The sequence below is a fragment of the Sapajus apella genome, unplaced genomic scaffold (assembly GCF_009761245.1).
Source record: "Sapajus apella isolate SASKATOON/1434 unplaced genomic scaffold, GSC_monkey_1.0 scaffold6, whole genome shotgun sequence".
Classification (NCBI taxonomy): Eukaryota; Metazoa; Chordata; class Mammalia; order Primates; family Cebidae; genus Sapajus; species Sapajus apella.
Window position 1 is genome coordinate 19,437,251 of NW_022436946.1, and position 20,107 is coordinate 19,457,357.

The 20,107-nt window shown below is 39.5% G+C and overlaps 1 long non-coding RNA gene across 1 annotated transcript; it reads right to left on the minus strand.

Moving 5' to 3' along the window:
* Positions 1–17,316: 17,316 nt before the first annotated feature.
* LOC116549030 lies at positions 17,317–19,838 on the minus strand. Its single transcript, XR_004267677.1, has 3 exons — positions 19,720–19,838; positions 18,118–18,269; positions 17,317–17,737 (listed from the first exon to the last, which is right to left on the minus strand). It is a non-coding gene; the product is annotated as an uncharacterized LOC116549030 (long non-coding RNA).
* Positions 19,839–20,107: the final 269 nt, after the last annotated feature.

Below are 20,107 nucleotides of genomic sequence, written 5' to 3' on the forward strand. Positions count from 1 at the left end.
AGAACTGTTACTTTGAAATCATCCAACTACTTATTTCCTGACTTCCTACTTAAACCCTTGGCAAGGAATGATTTGCATTTCTGGCTAAAATTACCTACCCAGGGAAGTATGTAGCATAGAGGACAAGAAGGTTATCCTGAAATCAGATCAAGCTCACAGTAAAGTAACACACTGACAACCTGATTTACAAGGCAGCCTCACGTGAATTTCTCCACGGGGAACCTGGCTCACTCCTGGTCAAGTTGACAATGAAGTGTCAGGACTGGAGATGCTGTGGGCCAGAACTGTGTGACCACAGGCAGCATTCTGCATGCTTACCTGCTTGCCTCCTCCCCTCCTTCTTGTCAGTTCCCAACAGTCAATGACTGTGAGCCCCGAAGGCATTCTTTTATTTGAGAGATCTGTCCTTTAGTTTCAATCAACTATTCACATTACATACACACGTAATGTATTTCACTGGCAAGGCTCTGCTGTCTTGACCTTATAGACTGTAGAACTCATTTACCTTGTCATGATTGCACAGTGAGTCTGTACTTCAGTGACTGTTCCTGCTATCATAACTTCCCTTTCTTCTCTGCCTCTTTCCACAACGATAAGGAGATAAGACGAAAATGTAGAGTTAGCAGGCAGCACTTTCTCTAAGCTCTGTGTATCCCATCCCCTGTTGAGTGCAGCTGGCAGGCGATGGGTTTCCTAATGGTAGCTTGTACCTAAATACAGCGTTTAAAATGCACAAATATGTGAGTTATTTCTTTTTTCTTTTGCTATTGTCTCCGCTTTTCTCTATCTTTCTATTAAGGATACATACATGGCTTTACATCTAATTTGCTTCTGTCCTATCAATGTCCCATTATCTTTATGCAAATGCCAATGTGTAATTATTGTGCATGCTACCCTTTCCAGAAAGTCAAATGGCAGCTACCCAGGTGTTTCACAGGGAGGTACCAGAAGACCTGGTTCGTCTCCAGGAAGCACTGTTCAAATGCCCATCTTTGATACCTTCTCTTGTGAATTGAGTCACCAGCAGGGTCTTTCCTTTTTTTGTGCTTATCTTCTCAGGGAGACCACACCTCATTGCCAAAAGAGATAAAGATAATCCAGATTGCTGTACCCATCCTGAGCCACACAAATTAAATAAACCATCTGCTAACACACAAGAAAAGACTTAGGTGCACAGCATAGGGTGGTAAGTAACATGTTTAGACTCCAGAGGGAGACACTTAAAATCTGGATTTATTCTCTACACAGTCTCCAGAGAGATCAATTTAAAAAGATAAAGTACAAGGTAAATTCTAAATGTCTTGCCATGGCATACATGTCTCTATTGGGCCAAGTCCATCTGCCCCTCAGCCTCACTGTTATGGTATGTCCCCCTCCCCACCTTTTCCCCAGCCACTCTCCCATGTTCTATATCCCAATACTTGGAACAAAGCAAATATTGGTTGAATGAACAAAAATAATCAATGTTCCTTAAATTTGTGCTTTTCCTCAGCCTCGCCTGCCTCTCCCCCAACCTCCATCTGGTTTACTCTTATTTGTGAAGACTTCATTAAGCCGTGTCCTTTTTGTCACCTGGGATGAGCAGGGATTCACCTCCTCGCTTCTCCTGTCATTTTTATCAGGGTTACATTCATCACGTCACTCCATAACTTTCTATCTTCATGTTTGTTTTCCTCACAGGTTGTGAAATCTTCATGGGAAAAGATGGGATTTGATTGTCATTCAAAATGCAATGACTAATTCAATGCCTGGCACCTTGTCTGGTGAATGAACTTATTAACCCATAATGAAATGTCACTACAAGAGAGACCAGAATATTCTTCTTGGCAGTTGGTAAGCTCACTCTCTCTCCATTAGATAAATTTGCTTGGGAAATTTAATGGCTACAAAAAATTACTGGGTGAATATGAATCAAACCCCAAGGGAGCTGGACAGCCTTCACGGACATTTTTATTAAATTTAGTGAGTCATCCTTCTCTTTCTATAATAATACGTTGAACCTGTCAAGCAGAATGAAATGCCCATTTCAGAAAGCATACCTCTCCCATGAGGAGTGCTAGATACATCCTGCGGGGTTCTTCACTTGCCCTAACTCTTACCTAATAGGAATGGACATTGGTTATTATGACTGCTCCAAAGCTTATACTTTGGGAATTTCTAGATTATGAGTTTTAGCTATAAACCCCCCTTTTAAAAAAGGCCATAAAGAATCCCAAACCTAGATTTCCTTGAAGCTTGAAACAGGCATGTAGCTTACATTCTACTAATCAGACCATACTAATCCAGGCTTGGATTTGGAAATGAGCAATGTGGAAAAGCACCCTTGCGTGAGGACACACATGTAGCAAGCATGGTGGTGAAGACTTTAGCTCATCAGGGCGGACCTCCTGGTTCCCAGTCCCCTGTGTCATCTGGACATGGGTTAGCTGTGGTGTCCTTACTCCTGCAACTGTTTGGGACTTTCCTAAATGCTTGGCTTTTCTGACTCACCTGGGATTTCTCTGAGTAGCTAAAGGTCATTTAAAGAAGTTGTTTTCTGCCTACACTGGACAGGATAACTTGTTTTTGCAACAAACATTCCTATTCAACACCCATAACCTTACTGTAGTTTCACCAGCCATTTCCAGAGACATGTTGCATTCTAATTGTTCTGAGGAAGTCTTCTGTTCAGAATATTTAGATCCTTTAAGTAATATGGAAGTGATTCCTTTTATGATCTTGCTCATTTTTCCTAATTTCTGTTTCTTCTCTCATTTACTAACCTCTCTCACCTTTTAAAAAACCATTTAGCCAGGATAGGTTAGTGAAAACACAGGTTTTAGAAATGCAAAGGACTGTGTGTAGGTGCTGACTCTGATATTTATTAGTCACAGGACCTTGGACATTTTTCTAACCTTTCTGAGCCTTCCTCAGGAGATGTGGAAACCGTATTAATCCTGCAGGATTCTTGTTAGAATGAGACAAGGCCTGGCATCCTGACTGCCATCAACAGGAACTCTTATCAGAGGGCTCTGGTCAGTCTCGACTCAGTTAACTTTGAAAGGCATCCAGGAAGACCAAGTTTGTTTTTCTTTTACGTTAAGTTTTCCTGTGCAAGACTCTGTAATAGTTTCCCTACTGAAGATATTCATTGCCTATTGAGTTAATTCTCAAATTCTTACTCTGGAATTAAAAATCTTCTTTTACTTGGTCCCATCTTTCCTGTCCAGCCTCATCTCTTAGAATCAGTTTGTAAGAGCCTTTCGTATTCATGAGCTCAGCCCCTTTATCCTCACAGCAGGCTGTGTGCATTCCCACTGCTCCCTTGTTCCTATTCAGGGGATGCCCTTTCTCGAGCTTGACCCTTCCTTTCTCTCTGCCAAGCTAAATCAAACCTTTCTATTAAAATATATTGAATGTATGACATTTTGTATCACGTATGCATGCAATACAAACACACACATAACATATTGCATATATTGCACGTGGTGTAACATTCTGTATGCATAGCTCAAGACCTTTCCTGAGCAAACACTGTGATTTCTCACCATATATTGATCAATTTTGATGCTGACTGCTTACGTCAGGAGTCCTTTCTATTGCCAGATAAATGCTTTACATGGACTGTCTTTGAACGCCATCGGGTAGGACCTAGTATTTTACCGGTTTTGCAGTGAGGCAACAGAGACATAGAAAAGTGAGCAACAGAATCCATTAAATTTAGTCTGAAGTCACACACAGCAAATGGCAAAGCCAGGATTCAAACCCAGGCAATCTCACGTTAGAATCCAACCCCTTAGCTACATTGCCATTTCTTCCTGTTATTTCCTTTTGTGCCTGGTATAGAAATGATAGAAAGAAACAAATCAATTTATTATGTAGAGCATAGTGAACACAGAGGAGAGAAAAATGAAGTGAGGCTGGAGGCCTGATCAAGTGAAGCCTTGAGGGCCATGATCTTAATGCCACCACCAGGGCCAACTCCACAGCCACCACTGATAGCGTGCCAGGCAGCAAGATCAATAAAACAGCAGCAACGTGCAGCGCACACACGGTCCCCAGAGACCAGTGTCGGGGAGCATGTCCTCCACTCCTTCCTGTGAAGGACATCATTGCTTCTCTGACAGGCTACTCAGTTCAGTCCCTGCTTGAAGGAAACCCTTAGAAGTTGTTATGTCGGGGTGGTAGTGTGGCTCAGCGGAAGCTTCCCAGGGTTTGGAGACTGAGGACATGTGTTTCAGTTCCAGTTCTTCCTCTCGTTAACTGTGACATTTGGGCAAGTTTCTTTGGCTCTTGGAATCTTAGATTCCTTGTCTACAAGGTGATCATACAAATGTCAGTATCACAGTTGTGAAGGTCACATGAGATAGTGCACAGCTTTCAATTGTTTTTTTAAAAAGTGAAGGCGTGATTTTTATAAACATGAAAATTACTTTCATGTTCATAATCTTTAAATATCTTATCCCCTGTTTGACAGTAAGAGAAGTAATCCTCTTTCTGCTGTATGAAAGAGGAACATACACATCCAGACTCACTCCCAGCACTAAGCTGAGATGTTTCACAGACACGTGACTTCTTAGAGTATACAGGAAAGGTAACACCCTTATACGGAAATTTTGGGCTAAACCCTGAATTATAGACTTTATTTGTGGAACTAAGTAACACATATGACACATCTTTCTCTAGGTGACTCGGACCCATGGTGATATTCTTTAGGATAGGAAATTTTTCCATTTTGAGTGGTAATTATAAACTCTGATAGTCTGAGTCATATAATTATTTCATATTCTTTTAAAAGGGTTTTAGTGCTTTTGTGTATAACATTTGTCTTGTTCCTTTTTGATAATATAGGCTAATAAAAATTATTGATTCAGTAGAAAAAGTTTGCTTTATAACCAAAATTTTCAAAGTTGAAAAAGAAATCAGACACTCACATTATTGTTATTTCAATTTTAGCATGGAAATGAACCACTCTCCCTAGGAAATAAAAATGAAATGGTTTTACTTTTAAATTTCAATTTAAAATAAAATCCCCAATTAGTTAGCCAACGATATAATTTACATCAATCTTTCCCTTGTGATGATCAGATGCCAAGTGAAGTCTTTATCAGGTATCGCTAATGTTAACTAGCATCAGGTGGCATAATTCACATGTATGACTTATTCAAGGAACTGGTGGCAAATGAGGGTCCCTGAGGAGAAAAGTTCCAACCTGGCTCATTCCTTTTTAATAATATTAGCTTCTGTTTCTATGGAAACTGCACAACCTGTTTTACTGTTTGCATAAGATGTCTTCAGATTTATTAAAATAGATTCAAATAGTTAAAACTAATAGAAGCATTATGTTTTGAGGACAATATCACATAGACATTTTCACAGATGAATTAACAAATCACACTTTATTGCAGGAAACTATGCTTATAATATAAAGTGCCAATTACTATGCTTTTGAATTTCTGTATGTTTCTAAAATACTAACATTGGAACTCAAAGGGGGAAATGATTGTTTAAAAATCACTTGAATAAATATACCAAAAGAAAAATGGGCAAATCATAAAAACCAGTATATGTGTATGTGTGTATACATACACTCTTTCTCTATGTAAATATCTACAAATGGCAAAAATGTATATTCATATAATAGGTATATTATATAAAAATTGGTGTATTAGTATATTATATAGAATATAAACATTATATAAAAATGTATTTAGCTAATAAATATAAACATATATTTGACATCAACAGTAATCAAGAAATGCAATTTATAATGATAAAATATCAGTATTTACCTCTTGATTAGCCAAGATGAAAAAGAGTAAAACCCAGGGTGGGAGAGTTGTGAGGAAACAGGCACAGGATGGGAATGTTATTGGGAAGAATATAAATTGCTGCATATTTGAAGGGAACACTGACAATAAGTATCACAATCCTTAAACAGATGTAATACAGGCAAGCCACTTGGCCCAGACGTTATACTTTGGGAGGTGTTTTTCTTTTTAAGATGGAGTCTCACTCTGTTACCCAGGCTGGAGTGCAGTGGCACAATCTTGGCTCGCTGCAGCCTCTACCTCCTTGGGTCAAGTGATCCTCCTGCCTCAGCCTCTTGATTAGCTAGGACTACAAGGAAGCTTACCTAGGGATTTATAAGGAGATAGACTAATAAGGAAATTGATCACAATATTATAATTTTATAAACCTCAAAATCTAGAAAGAAATAAAATGTATGCCACCAGGAAATTCTTTCCTTTGGTCACACTCCATCAGAGTGACACACGTGCCTACTTTTACTCCTCAGTGTTTCTCTAGTTCCTCGTATAAGGCCTAGATGCTCAGTAATCATTTGTTGAATGAAACTAAGTGATAGTATCAAGCTATAGTTAATTAACTGCAAAGATGTCCCAGATATGTTAAGTAAAAAAAAGGTGACAAAATAAAATATAAAATGTGATTATTTTAAAAATCATCACTTTATGTAAATATGAATGAACTCTATAACAATATACCCCATAATGACTAAATCAAAAAGTGATTGAGAAGTAGATTGTGAATGTGAGTTTCAGAAATACCTTAACTACTGTACTTCCCTCAGATTTTCTGTTAATACAAAGAGTGACATATAAAACACAAGGATGCCTAAAAACCTCTCAAATGGTTCTTTCAATAAATATAAAATTAAAATTCTATTCAGTAAAAATGGTATGCTGTAATTCAGTGGAAATACTTTCTTCTTTAGAATAAAAAAAAGATGTGTCTAATGATGTTATAGGTTTTATAAAATATGGTGCTTCTACATTGAACTATTACAGCAATATTTTAGCTGGTCTCTTTGTCTCCTTTCAATTTTCTCACTGATTCACACCAGATTAACCTTCCTAAGCAATCACATGATTTTATTTGCCTTCTCAAAATTGTCAATGTTTCTTCTTTGAGTATAGGTCAAGATGTTATGAATGTTTGTGCTCCCCCAAATTCACATGTGGAGGCCCTAATCCCTAACATGATGATATTTGGAGGTGGCAGTTTGGGAGGTAATTACAATTAGATGATGTCTTGAGGGTGGATCCCCTATGACAGGATTAGTGTCCTCATAAGAAGAAGAGAGGTCAGATCGATCTCTCTGTGTGTGTGTGTGTGAGTGTGTGTGTGTGTGTGTGTTTGTGTGTCTTTGCCATGTGAAGACACAGTAAGAAGGTGTATGTCTACAAACCAGGAAGAGGGCCTCATCAGAAACTTAATCAACTTGTACTTTGATTTTAGACTTTCTGACCTCCAGAACTGTGAGAAATAAATTCTTGTTGGTTAAACTCTAGTTTCCCAACAATTTGTGTTGGTCTATGGTATTTTGTTAGGGAAACTACAGCTGAAACTAGATCTAAACTCTTTAACAGGGCCCACAAAAAGCATTTCATGATAGAGGCTTCCTGAGTTCCTTGGCCATTCCCTACACACCCAGCAAGTCTATCGTTCTATACCCAATTCTCTTGACATACCCTATACCTTTCTACTTCTGTTCCTTTCTTTTTAAATCTTAATTTGCCTATTCATATTCCAGACCCACAATCCCAATTTTTGCCTGAGGAAATCCTACTCTTGTTTCAATATCACCACCTCCATACGGCTTCCTAGATTGTCTTATTCGTAACTGAACTTTTCTTTTCCTAGGATGTCATTGTTGGAAATTGATTATAGTACTTATCAAAGTCAGCCATATTTAACTGTTAATTGTGAACATATCTGAATCTAAATCATATCTTATTTTGCATTCTCTTCTCTAACCCTTCACCTGCCCAGATATAAAGCATAAGGCTAAGCAAATACATACTGAATGTTTTTCAAGTGCTGGATTAAACTCTTCTATCAGAGTTCCAAGCCTAATGTTAAAACCTATTTAATATATTTAAAAATATGTTTTCTTCACAAAGGTAATACAGTTTGAATCTTCAAAATCCTTTTTTCAGATTGAAGATTTCTGTACTTGATTGAATACAGGTGACTATCAACACAATCACAACAGTAATTGTAGAACTTACTATGTGCCAGACACTGAGCTGAACATTTACAAGCACCATGCCATTGAATTCAGTAAGAACTCTCTTGTCTAGATACTATCTCCATTTCACTGATAAGGAAACATGTTTTGAGAGTTTCAAGTAACTTGCCGAAGGTCACTGTTTTCGTCTGTTTTCTGCTGCTATAACAGAATACCACAGACTGAGTGATTAATCAACAATAAAGTTTATTTGGCCCACAGTTCTGGAGGCTGTGAAGTCCAAAAGCATGGTGCTCCCATCTGACAAGGGCCTTTGTGCTATATCTTCCTATGGCAGAAGGCTGGAAGGGCGAGAGAGTGTAATTAAGCAAGAGAGTAAGAGAGAGCCAGAGACCAAGAGGGGGCCAAACTTGCCTGTATAGTAAACCCTCTCTGGCAATAACTATCTTCCTCCTTTGATAATGATGTTAATCCATTCATGAGGGAAGAGCTCTCTTGATCTAATTACCTCTTATTAGATCTCACTTCCCAAAACTGTTGCACTGGAAACTTTTCCAACACGTAAACTTTGGGAGACACATCCAAGTTACAGCAGTCACCTTCTGTAAAAGCAATAGAGTCAAGTTTAAAACCCAGTCTGTCTAAATGTAGTCTATGCTCTTAATCTCCACACTATATTACCTGGTAATACATGTTTTTATGTAACATTTTACTTGACATTGTGAAAAATCAAAATTAAAATAAACTTTAAAAACAAGAAGCTACTACTTGGAACTATCATTTGGAGCAAACCATCCTCACTGTGCCTGTTTGGTTAGGGCTGACCCCTCTTAGATTGTGAGTATCTCTAACTGTAGCATGGAATGTCCTTGTTACAATGCTCTGATGTTCTCAGATTAATATACCATTATAGAAAGATACATGGATTTATTATTACTTCAGATTCTCCTCTGATATCTGTTTGCTTGAAAATATGTCACATAAGAACATTTTCCTTAGATTATTCTAAATTTTGGGGGGTAAAACTTAAGACTGAGAAATCTGAGACTTGGATGACAGTGCCTTTATAGATACATAAAGACAAAAAAAAGTCTCCATGTATCATTAAACGAAATCAGATGAAATTTAAGTAAGTGAATAACACATTCTACAATAGAGAAGAAAGCATGGACTGTTTAGGTAAAGGCATATGCAGGAAAGCAGGATGCCTGTGGCCTTGCAAAGCTGTATCACCTGCAGAGTTCTAGGTTCAAGGAAGTAGGCTTTGCTCCAGATTGGATGTTGTCAGGAAGCAATTCTATGATTGGATATCTTTAATAAATTTTATCTATATGGCAGGAGAAATGAAGTGAGGCTAAAGCTATAATTGATAAAGAAGCAGCTTTCATATCAGCTAAGGTAGGGGATGCTTAATAATTTGCGTGGTTTGGACAATATTCTTGTTTTTGTCCAGGTTCAGATTTCTGGAAGTGTCTTGATTTTGTCATGATCCATCAAAGTAGTACAGGGTGCTTGACTGATGTGAGTGTTCTGTGAAATTGTGTTCAGCAGGACAGCACCACAACCTAGCTCTGAGTGTCAGGCCAGTATCTAACAACCCCAAGGTTTTACTGATAGCACCAGGCCAGCTCCTGCCTGTCAAGATCTGGTTTTTCTCTTCTCTTTTTCAGATCCTTAACAAGATTTTAGTATCATTCAGCAACCTCAGAGACTACATCTCTCCCGACACCAATGACCGTGGCCTTGAATTCCTTGCTCAGTGAATGTGCTTAGCAAATACTGGTCGGAGAATAATTTCTCCTATTTCTCTGGCCAGCTTGACTTTAGGGTGACATTTGGCTGGATAAACAAAAATATCTTAAAATAACATAAATCTAATTTTAAATCTGCTTGGGAAATCATAAACCATTAGTAAAATATGTTCTCTTGGTTCTAAATATACTACTTTTTCAGTTTAGTTGTCTTAATTAGCATAATTTACCAACACTAAAAATAATTTCTAGAACAAAAGCCTGTGAAAATAGAAGCAAAAGAGCTCTTTTCCTCCGCATTTTAGAGCTCAATCCCCCACAACTTTACTACAAACACTTTAGAAGACTGGTGAAATACTGATCCTGATTTAAATCCTGAGCTATTTTTTTTATTGTTGTCCATTAACTATTTGGAATTCCTACCATGAAAGTACAGTGCTGAAGAGGCATACATTTCTCTTGTTTTCAGCCTCGACATTCTTACGTGATTAGCTTTTGACAGATGAAACATACAATGCCTAGGATGACCTTGGTAAAGACAATAATCACAGCTTATCACATGGTTGCACTTTAAAAATCTCACAATGAGGAACGGTCACCAGAAAATGGCGCTCCCTGTTATCAGGAAGATGAGTCAGAAAAAGAAAGGACTTCGATGGCAGAGGCCATTCACTCACCAATCAATCAATCCACCACACAATTTAATGTCCATTCATGGAATACCAAACCTGAGCCAGATTCATTGCTGGATGCTGGAACACCAGCGTAAGAAAGAGTAGAGCTCCTTCTCTCATGGAGTTTACTGGGGTAGGTAAGGCAGACATGCAAATTAATGTCTGCATATTGCAATTGGAAGTCCTATAAAGGAAGAGAACTGGTTTCTACAAAAGCATAGAATAGTGGGACCTGAATTAGACTGTACTTTCAGGGAAGACATTATTGGAAAAGTGACCCCAGAGTTAAGAAAGAGGAGTAGGTGAGACACTCGGGGGAAGAGGGAAGGGAGGATGGCTGATGAATGTTTCAGACAGTGAAAGAACAGAAAGGAAGGCTTTGGGACAGGCATGAGGAGGGCTTGGGTCCTGGCGTGGACTCCCTGGAAACAGACTCTGAAATAGAGATTTGTGGCCAGGTGTTTATCGGGTGTGCTTTCATGAATAACCCCTGTAAGGAAGTGAGGGAGCTCTGGAGTTGGGGTGTCCTTTAAGCTGCCTAAAACTGAGGCCTCTGTAGCTACTTATGGACCAATCTTCTGTCCTGAGGTGGGGGCATGATCTTGGGAGAACCAGGTGAGGGCAGTTCCCACAGTGGGACTCAGGTGTGAGCTAAGCAGCTTAAACTCCCAGCAGCTGGGGGAAATGAGTGCCTTGGGCTTGAAGGGGGAGCTGGGTGGGATGCCACAGAGGGCTCGCCTGCTTCCTGACCTGTGGGACTGTCGGAATGGAGGTCGGAGCTGGAAGGTGAGTGAGTGGTGGGACAAGAGTCTGGAAGTGGGAGCAGGATCCACACAGACAGGGCCTTGTAAGGTTTCTTTTATTTATTTTTTTTGAGACGGAGCTTTGCTCTTGTTGCCCAGGTTGGAATGCAATGGCGGGATCTCGGCTCACCGCAACTTCCGCTTCCCGGGTTCAAGCGATTCTCTTCTCTCAGCCCCCGGGTAGCTGGGATTACAGGCGCGCACCACCACGCCCGGCTACTTTTTTGAGTTTTTAGTAGAGAGAGGGTTTCTCCATGCTGGTCAGGCTGGTCTTGAACTCCCGACCCCAGGTGATCCGCCTGCCTCGACGTCCCAAAGTGCTGGGATTACAGGAGTGAGCCACCGCATCTGGGCGGGCCTCATAAATCTTCTTAGGGATTTCATCTTAAGAGCCATAAAGGGGAATAATATGGATAAGGGCCGGCATGGCTTCAAGCGGATGATGCATATCCTAAGCTGCAGGGCGACCCTCCTCTGTTTCTGTCTCCTTTGACATTAGCTCAGTGACTTGTATTAATTGCTCTTAAAGATACCCACCTTCACTCACTTTAAAAATTTTTTTTTTTTTTTTTTTTTTTTTTGAGATGGAGTCTCACTCTGTCGCCCAGGCTGGAGTGCAGTGGCACAATCTGGGCTCATTACAACCTCTGCCTCCCGGGTTCAAGCCATTCTCCTGCCTCAGCCTCCCGGTAGCTGGGATTACAGGTGTATGCAACCATGCCCAGCTAATTTTTGCATTTTTAGTAGAGACGGGGTTTCACCATGTTGACCTCAGATGATCCGCCCGCCTGGGCCCTCCCAAAGTGCTGGGATTGCAGTCATGAACCATCGTGTCTGGCCCCATCTCAGCATTCTTGGTGGTTCTTCTTCAGAATTCCCAACTCAGAAGTCAGGCAACAATATAAATAAATGAGAGAATTAAGCATGTTTGTGGCTGTGAACTGAAAGATGCTTGCTCTAAGGGTATTCAAATGCAAATGTTTAAAAAAACTCTGTGCAAGATGTGCTGTATTTTACTGTCCATTTTCTCAAATGTACCATGTAATATAAAAACTTCCTTAATCACATGAAGCATGTTACTACGTGAGGCTGTCATAATTGGTGTCAACTACGTTTAATTAGAAAGATTTTGTGTTATGTGTGGCTATCTTCTGTACCTCTAGCATCCCTACCTTCAGATGAAAGGGCATGTATAATACTAAGCGGAAAAATCAAGTTGATTGATTAAAAACCTCATGACATGGCTGATAATTACATATCAACCATGCACACTTTGTGTTTAGATGTTTGATTTGATCTTTGATGCTGTCATTATGAATCAGTCTTCCTGCTTTCACGCTCTAGTGTGTGATCCTTCAGAAACTCCTAAGAAGCAGCGGAAATGATTCTTGCTCAGCTCCTTCCCCTGGAACAATGAATCATGGTAATTCATAAAAACCAGGGAGAGCTCTTGTCTGACAGTTTAATAGCTTTCCTGTTAGTCATTCAGTGTAAGAATCTAATTTTGAGCCTATTCATTTGTGAAAAAAGGTCAGTGTAATTTCCCCATAGCTCCTGTGGCCTCCCTCCAGAATGGGCTGTTCTCCATACATGACAATGATGCTGGTACCATGTTGTGCAAAGTTCATGCTCTGAGTGTTTTTCCCCACTGAGTGCTGATCCTAGATCCGGATTCACAGGCACAAAATCCTCACCTGGGAATCATTCCAGACCTTCAGCTCTCTCCCTCACAATCAGTCATCAATCAGCATGTCTGGCCACTTCTGGGGCAACTCTCTTCTCTCCATCTCTTCTGCCTTCACTGTAGAGTGTACCACCATCAACCCCTAGCTTGACTTATGTACCCCTCCAATTCAGACAGGCAGCCTGTAATTGATCCCGTCAGAGGCAATTCCTCCAAATAAAAATCTGATCAGCTACTTCCCTTGTAAAATCCCTTTAGGGGCTCCCATCACCCTAGATAAGTGCTTATAAACCAGGCTAATGAACTCTCACCACTTCTATCTCCATGCACATTTCTAGGTTCCATTGTAAAAGGAGACTGTCCCATCTGTCTGTAGGAAAAGTCTTCCAAGTGAAAAGATAGCCTAGATATTTTAGGCTATTTGTCCACCTGGAAGCTTTGCAGGAAGGGCTACTCTTTAGGGGAATAGTCCTGAATATTTCACTCTTAACTTACCTTTCCTCTGCATTGTTGAGAATAGTGTGAATCATCTCTCATATGAAAGGGCCTGTTGAAATTATATATTTTAATTCGATGAACCCTAATACTGTATTGATAATGATAAACATAATTGAAATAAAACCCCTAACTCTGGGGAGATTAAAATCTATTTGTGAAATAAGACTGTTAAACAACTAACTACAATTTGCAACTAATTCTGTATTGGAGGTATAAAATGCTGTGGATCACAATAATTCATTCTGACTGGACTATCAGTAAAGACAGCATCTGATCTGGGCTTTCGAGTAGGAAGAGGATATTCTTGACAAACATAATATCAAAGGAGCATTGACAGGAACAAAGACTTAGGGAAGCTATCCAATCGTTGGCCTGTAGAGAGAAGAATGAAGAGTTATAGTGGGAAATGGTCCTAGGAAGATGGATTATACTTAGGTCAGAGGAAACTTTAAATGTCATGCTAAGGAATCTTCACTTGCTTGATAGGAAGCAGAGAGGTTTAGAAGGTCTTTTGTGGCAAACCTGGCTTGTATTTTAGGAATGTTACTCAGCTGTGAGAGGGAGTGTTGGAAGAGTATAGCGATTGGCAGCAAGATAGAAGAGTAGGCAAGAGTACTATAATGAAGGAGACAGGCATGGAAGATACTGAATAATTGACAAGTCTTGGCTATGGGTTCTATATGGCAGTGAGAGTAAGAGAGTTAGAAATCTCCTGGTATTACTAGGCTGGGCATGGTTAACAGCTTCCATGATGGCTCCCAATGATCCCCACCTGCTGATATTCCCATGCTTGTGTAGTCTTCTCCTACGTTATAACAGGACTGGCCTTATTGGCCAACAATGGCAGAAGTGATGACATGTGGCTTTTGCTATTAGGTTATAAAGTCAGTGTGCCTATTTTTCTTGGTTTCCCATTCTTGAATATTTGCTTGGGAGAAGTGGGTGCCTTCTAGTAATTAGCCCTATGTTAGACTCACATGGTAAGGAACTGGGGCCTCTTGACAATAGCCACGTGAGTGAGCTTGAAAGTCATTTTTCTAGCCCAAAGAAGTCTCTATATAACTGTGGTCCCAGCTGATATCTTGACCACCACAAGCTCACAGGAAACCCTGAGCCTCAACCATTCAGCTAAGCTATTCCCAGAATCCCAGCTTTCAGAGATGATGTTTGTGAGATGATGTTTCTTATTTTAAGCTGCTAAGTTTGGGGAATTTTTAATGTAGCAGTAGACAACGAACACACTTGGTAATTAGACAGCTCTGGTTAGCTAAGGTAGGAAATGCAGGGAAGGGGAACTGGTTTTATCAAGGAGATAAATTGAATTTTGAGATATTTGGGTTGTGCTATATCTCTAAGTCTGTGTTCATCATGCATTTGGAAACAGATGTAGATTTGGAAGTCATCTGCAAGGTGTAGAATGGTGGCTCTTAAGCTGAAGAATTCATCAGAATCAGAATTTGTTATTAAACAGATTGCTGCACGCTAACCCCTGAGTGTCTGGTTCTGTAAATTTAAGCCTGGGTCCACAAATTTGTATTTCTAATGAGTTTGTGAGTGATGTTATTTTGGGTCCAGGGACCACACTTTGATAACCACTGATGTTGAATCATTGAGAAGAAAACACAAAGTAATGATATTTATTATAACTAATAGTTCTCTTTCAAGTATTGTGTGTGTGTGTGTGTGTGTGTAGTAGACCTGAAATATTTAGTAACTAAAGAATATGAAAGAATTTTACATCATTGACCAAAATCAGGGGATTTTTAAAAACCATGTAGAAGGTAAAAATTGAGTTTCCTTGCTTTATAAGGTATATATATAATCAACACTTCTATGGATTCACAGTAGACACCTTTTCCTTTACTCTGCCTCTGATTTTTGCTCTTAGTTTTGTATTTATGACCTGAAAATGGATTTCAGTTGACCAGCAAGCAAACATGAAAAGGGAATCCAAAAGGAACTTTGAAATATTCAATTATGTGCTACAAACAGGACTTCCATGTTTCTTCTTAGATTGCTGGAATAAATCTCTAGAGATGTTGCTTTGACAACCAGGACTGACAGCATAGATCCCACAAAGCAAAACTGTGATATTGGGTGGTGTATCATGGCAGATAAGGCATAACAACCAACTAGATTAAAGGACAAATGTTCATAATGAATAGCTGCTGCTCAATAATAAAGAGTTGTATTTCTTAACTCCTTTGAAAGTTTGTATGTATAGTATAACAATTAATTTTTGACTTATGTAATTAGCTAACCAGGGAAAAACAATGAATTGAGTTTTGCCTTCTCAATACACACACACACACACACACACACACACACACACACACACATATTTGTATAGAAGCCCTTATGGATTGACATTTTCTTTGCATATCCAGGATTTGGTTTAAACATCTTCTTCCTTAGCACACTGCATAAAATGAGGATAGAGTATGTAATCTCTAATGTTTCAGTGAAGAAGGCTGATCTCTCTCTAACTTAGGTACCCCAGTTTCCTAGTAACTGATCCCTCGCCTTGAGATAGAGTTCCAACCTTGTTGCCTAGTGACTGTACTTATCTGGATTTCCTGCCAATGAATGCTGGATTCCTTGTGCCTGAATTCCAGTGCCAACCACCTGTCTTCTAACATCATCACCTATTGTCTCTTGCTTAAAAATCCATAAATTACATACCCTGACCATGCGTTATATATCCCTTTCCTACTGAACATTTCCGATAGATACACCTTCTAGTTGGAACCTATGGACTCGTATCTCTGCCGACCTGCCCTTTGACTAACCAATTCCAGACACTGTTCTCATGGGCTGATGCCTATCCTTTGTTTGGTCAGGTGCATCTCACTAGACTCTTAGCTTCTACCTTCTTTAGTAGAGTTTATTCCATCCCAGCCAAGCCACAATATTTCCCTGGGGGGAGGACAGATAAAGGAACAAGTAAAGGAGTGTGCAGATTATAAAGAATCAAGAATGAAAACCCTCTTGGAATGACATCATTTCACTCTGAAAGCTGAAACCTAGAGTCACACTGGATCACTATATTTTGTCATCACTGTGGTTTGTTCTGTCATATTCTCTTGTCTGTAAAGAAGAGAGACCTACTTAAAGCTATCACCTAAGGTCAGTGAAGCAGTTAAAAAGTCTAATTTTAGCAGACATTTTCTATTAATCACTTTACTTTTTCTTAACTACTGCTTGATACAGACAACTCAGAGCCCCCACCAGAAGGTTTTTGTTAATGTGTGCTGATAAAGGAAATGACTGGCATTGCAAAGACCGCCTCAGGAGACCTTCAGAATAGTTCCTGACCTCTATGGTTTTTTTCTCCCCATTCATTAGAGGCATAGGCTATGTCATCCAGAGTGTTTCTGGCATAGAAGGTAGAGCATGATCAGCTCCCATAGGCAGGATGAGGAAGGCAGCTGTTCAACAGTCACTTGTTAGAGTAATAGATAGAGATATATACATAAAAAAACCCAAACCCAGGAGTTTGGGGAGCAAAGCCCAGCAACACTAAGATTTTTTGTGTGTGTTCAAAGGCTTTATGGCCTTTGATACAATAAGAACATAACATTATCAATTACAATTGGTATATGAAAAATGACTTTTGTTTTATTTGACTATGTACAAAGGGCATGAAAAGGTTAATGCCACCTCCTAGTTTTGGCAAAAGTCTCAGCTAATATTTCTTTTTTGGAAAGTTTCCATCTTATTGACACTATCACCAATAGCAGTCTTGTAGGATTTAGGTCATAGGCAGCATAGTTGCCCATGTCATATAGTAGAGGGTGTGTGTGTAAGGATGCATTCATGCATGTGAATGACAATGTTTTATTTCCCAAGTTGTCACACAGTGCTGGGATCTTCATGACCTCTGAATACTTTTTAAATATGAATCTCTTCTCTTGAAAACTTTTCTTTTAATTAATAATTAACCTACTTTCTCCCAAATGTCAGCTTGTTTCTAGTTACTTTCAGTCATTTATGTGAAGAATATATTATGTGTATTTTGGCATTTTTATAAAGCTAGTCCACCATAATAATAAAGGAGAGTCTCTTATTTTCAGTTTTAGAGTAAAATAGGTGAAAACTATAAAATACAGAAAAAGGTTTTAGAAGTGTTTCTCACATTTGCCTGAGAAGATCCCCCTGGGCCTTTGTTCTCTTCTCTGTATTCTGGACCACACCCCATCATTAATGCACCAAAATCTCCAGGAAGGTCATGTAACTCACAGGTGGAGGGCCTGATGATTTCTGTGATCAGGCAAGTAGAAGAACTCCCGTGACAGTGAGTGATTACAGACTCTGTGGACTATCTCTTGAAGATCTTGAAGCCTTGATGGTCAGTTCTAAGAACACCACACATGGACTTGGTGGTTGCTTGGAACTGAATCAGATACAGTGATAACAGTCACAGGGATGGGTTGTCCCAATTACTGCAGGGTTAGCTTTCAGAAATAACTGAAAATAGAACGGTGCTTCTAGATAAAATGAGAAATGAAAATAAAGGTGGGAACTATATTCTCTCAATCTCCAAGGACCTTCAGAAAAGGACAATTATTACTTGCTCTAAGGAAGACAGTAGTTGAGGAAAGGGCAATATTTCCAAAGAGCATCAATAGTTAAGTCCCATGGAAAATTCTGATTCTGCATCCAAACTGTTATTAGAGATGGGAGTGAACGGAACACACAAGAAGACCCAGGGAGAAGTCAGAGAAGGTCATTTTACCTCCTTAGCTTTGTGGTGGGGGTGTGGAGCTCTTCCTCTCAAATCATTTTCTAACTTTGTCATTTGCCTAATTTTTTTAATCCAGTTGTGAATTCTGATCTTGTTTTCCCCCAAGCCCCATGCAAACATACCACCTTCATTTCAAGGGAAATCTAAAGGAAGAAATGAACAACAAAAACAATGTCAGTTGCCGGGTCAAAGACAAATTGTAGAAAGGCTAAGATAGGAGGGAGAATTGCTTATGTGTAAAGCAGTGGCGATTTTTAACATAGTTTATCATCAGTTCGAACTCTACAAAGTTGCCAATACTTGACCATCTGGGATCAGCAAAATGAATAACTTTCTAAGATGGAACCTGATAGTGCCTATCTCCACTGCAGGGTGCTATTTAAGCCTCTGCACAGCAGAACAGAAAACTCGAGGCACTTGGGGCCAGGCAGTTCTTAATTTGAATTTATGTTCCTGTCAGTTAACTATCTTATTAAATGGCTTAACATCTTCAAACCACAGTTTCTTTATCTGTAAAGTTAGTATATTAATAGCTTCCTTTCAGGGTTAGGTATTAGATGAAATAATATAAGATTACTCATTCATGGCCTGATACAAGGTAAAAGCTCAATAAATGCTAGTTCCAGATAGAACCAGCTACATAAATTGTAGGGCCCAGTGAAGGGAAAATGTAGGACCCCTTATTCAAACATTTACAAATTTCAAAACAGCAACAGTAAAGCATTAAACCAAGCATGGGACTCATGTAAGAGCTGGGCAGCCTGCAATGACACAGGCTTCCCAGGAAGCCAATCCTGATTGTAGTCTGGTGACCAACTGTCCCAGTTTATCTGGGACAGAGGAGTTTCTTGGGACATAGAGCTTCTCATGCTAAAACTACAAAAAAATCCCAGGCAAACCAGACAGAGGGTTACCCTAGCACTGTGATACCATTTCACATTCAGCATTCATAAGCCTTGAAGACAGATCTCAAGATATTCAATGTCTGATCAGTGAATCTCTCCTGAAATGGGCTTTCCACTCCCCTCCGGGAGGTTCATCATCAGGTATTATTGGGAACAAAATAGTGCTTTTAAGTGAAATTAATGCAAATACAGGTGAGAAACTTAGTCTCAGTTTTGACTGCTCACCAGTTCTGTTTAAGGATTTCCCACACTCTAACCTCGAGAGGACCTATGAGTCAGAGCAATTCATGCTGTTTGACAAAATAATCCTGAATCTTAAAAAATTGTGCCAGTTTCCAGCAGATGAACAAATATTGATATAGTACTTTTATCATCCTCAAAAGAACTAACACCTCTAGACATTGTTGACTTGTCATACATATGATTGAGGAGGCTGGGTTTATTTGCATGCCAAAGAATCCATTTTTAACACCTGCAAAATTTATTCACTAATTTATAGCTATGTCTTACATTTGTACGGATCAAACCAAGATGCCTTAGAGGTCTGTAATGCCTTAGGGAAAAATTAAGGTTGAAAACAGCCTCAGGACTCTCAGAGTGTTTTTGTGTTCTTTCTGCATAAAATGCTGTTCCCCAACCATTTCTCTGGAAAACACAATAAACAAAAACAAGTGAAACACCTACTCACCCTTTAGTTCTCAGCTTGATGTCACTTTTCTGACTCTTCCAATTAGGCATTGCCCTGCCCTAGTTTTACTTTTCAGAATGCCCTATTCCCATTTGTCACAGCACACATCCCGACCCCTGAATATTATACAATGGGGTGTGTGTGTGTGTGTGTGTGTGTTGACTTGGGCAGTAGCCATCTCTCCATGGGGCTATGCCCTATAAGGATAGGAATCTTGTGGGTTTTGTTGGCTGCTGTAGCTGGTGTATCCAACACAGTGCCCAGCACATGGAGACACTCATTACCTATTTGTTGAACTAATAAAGGAATGTAAAATCAAAATGATCAAAGATATGGGATCCAGGAGAAATATTCAAGTTTCAGTGTGATTTACTATGACACTTCCTGT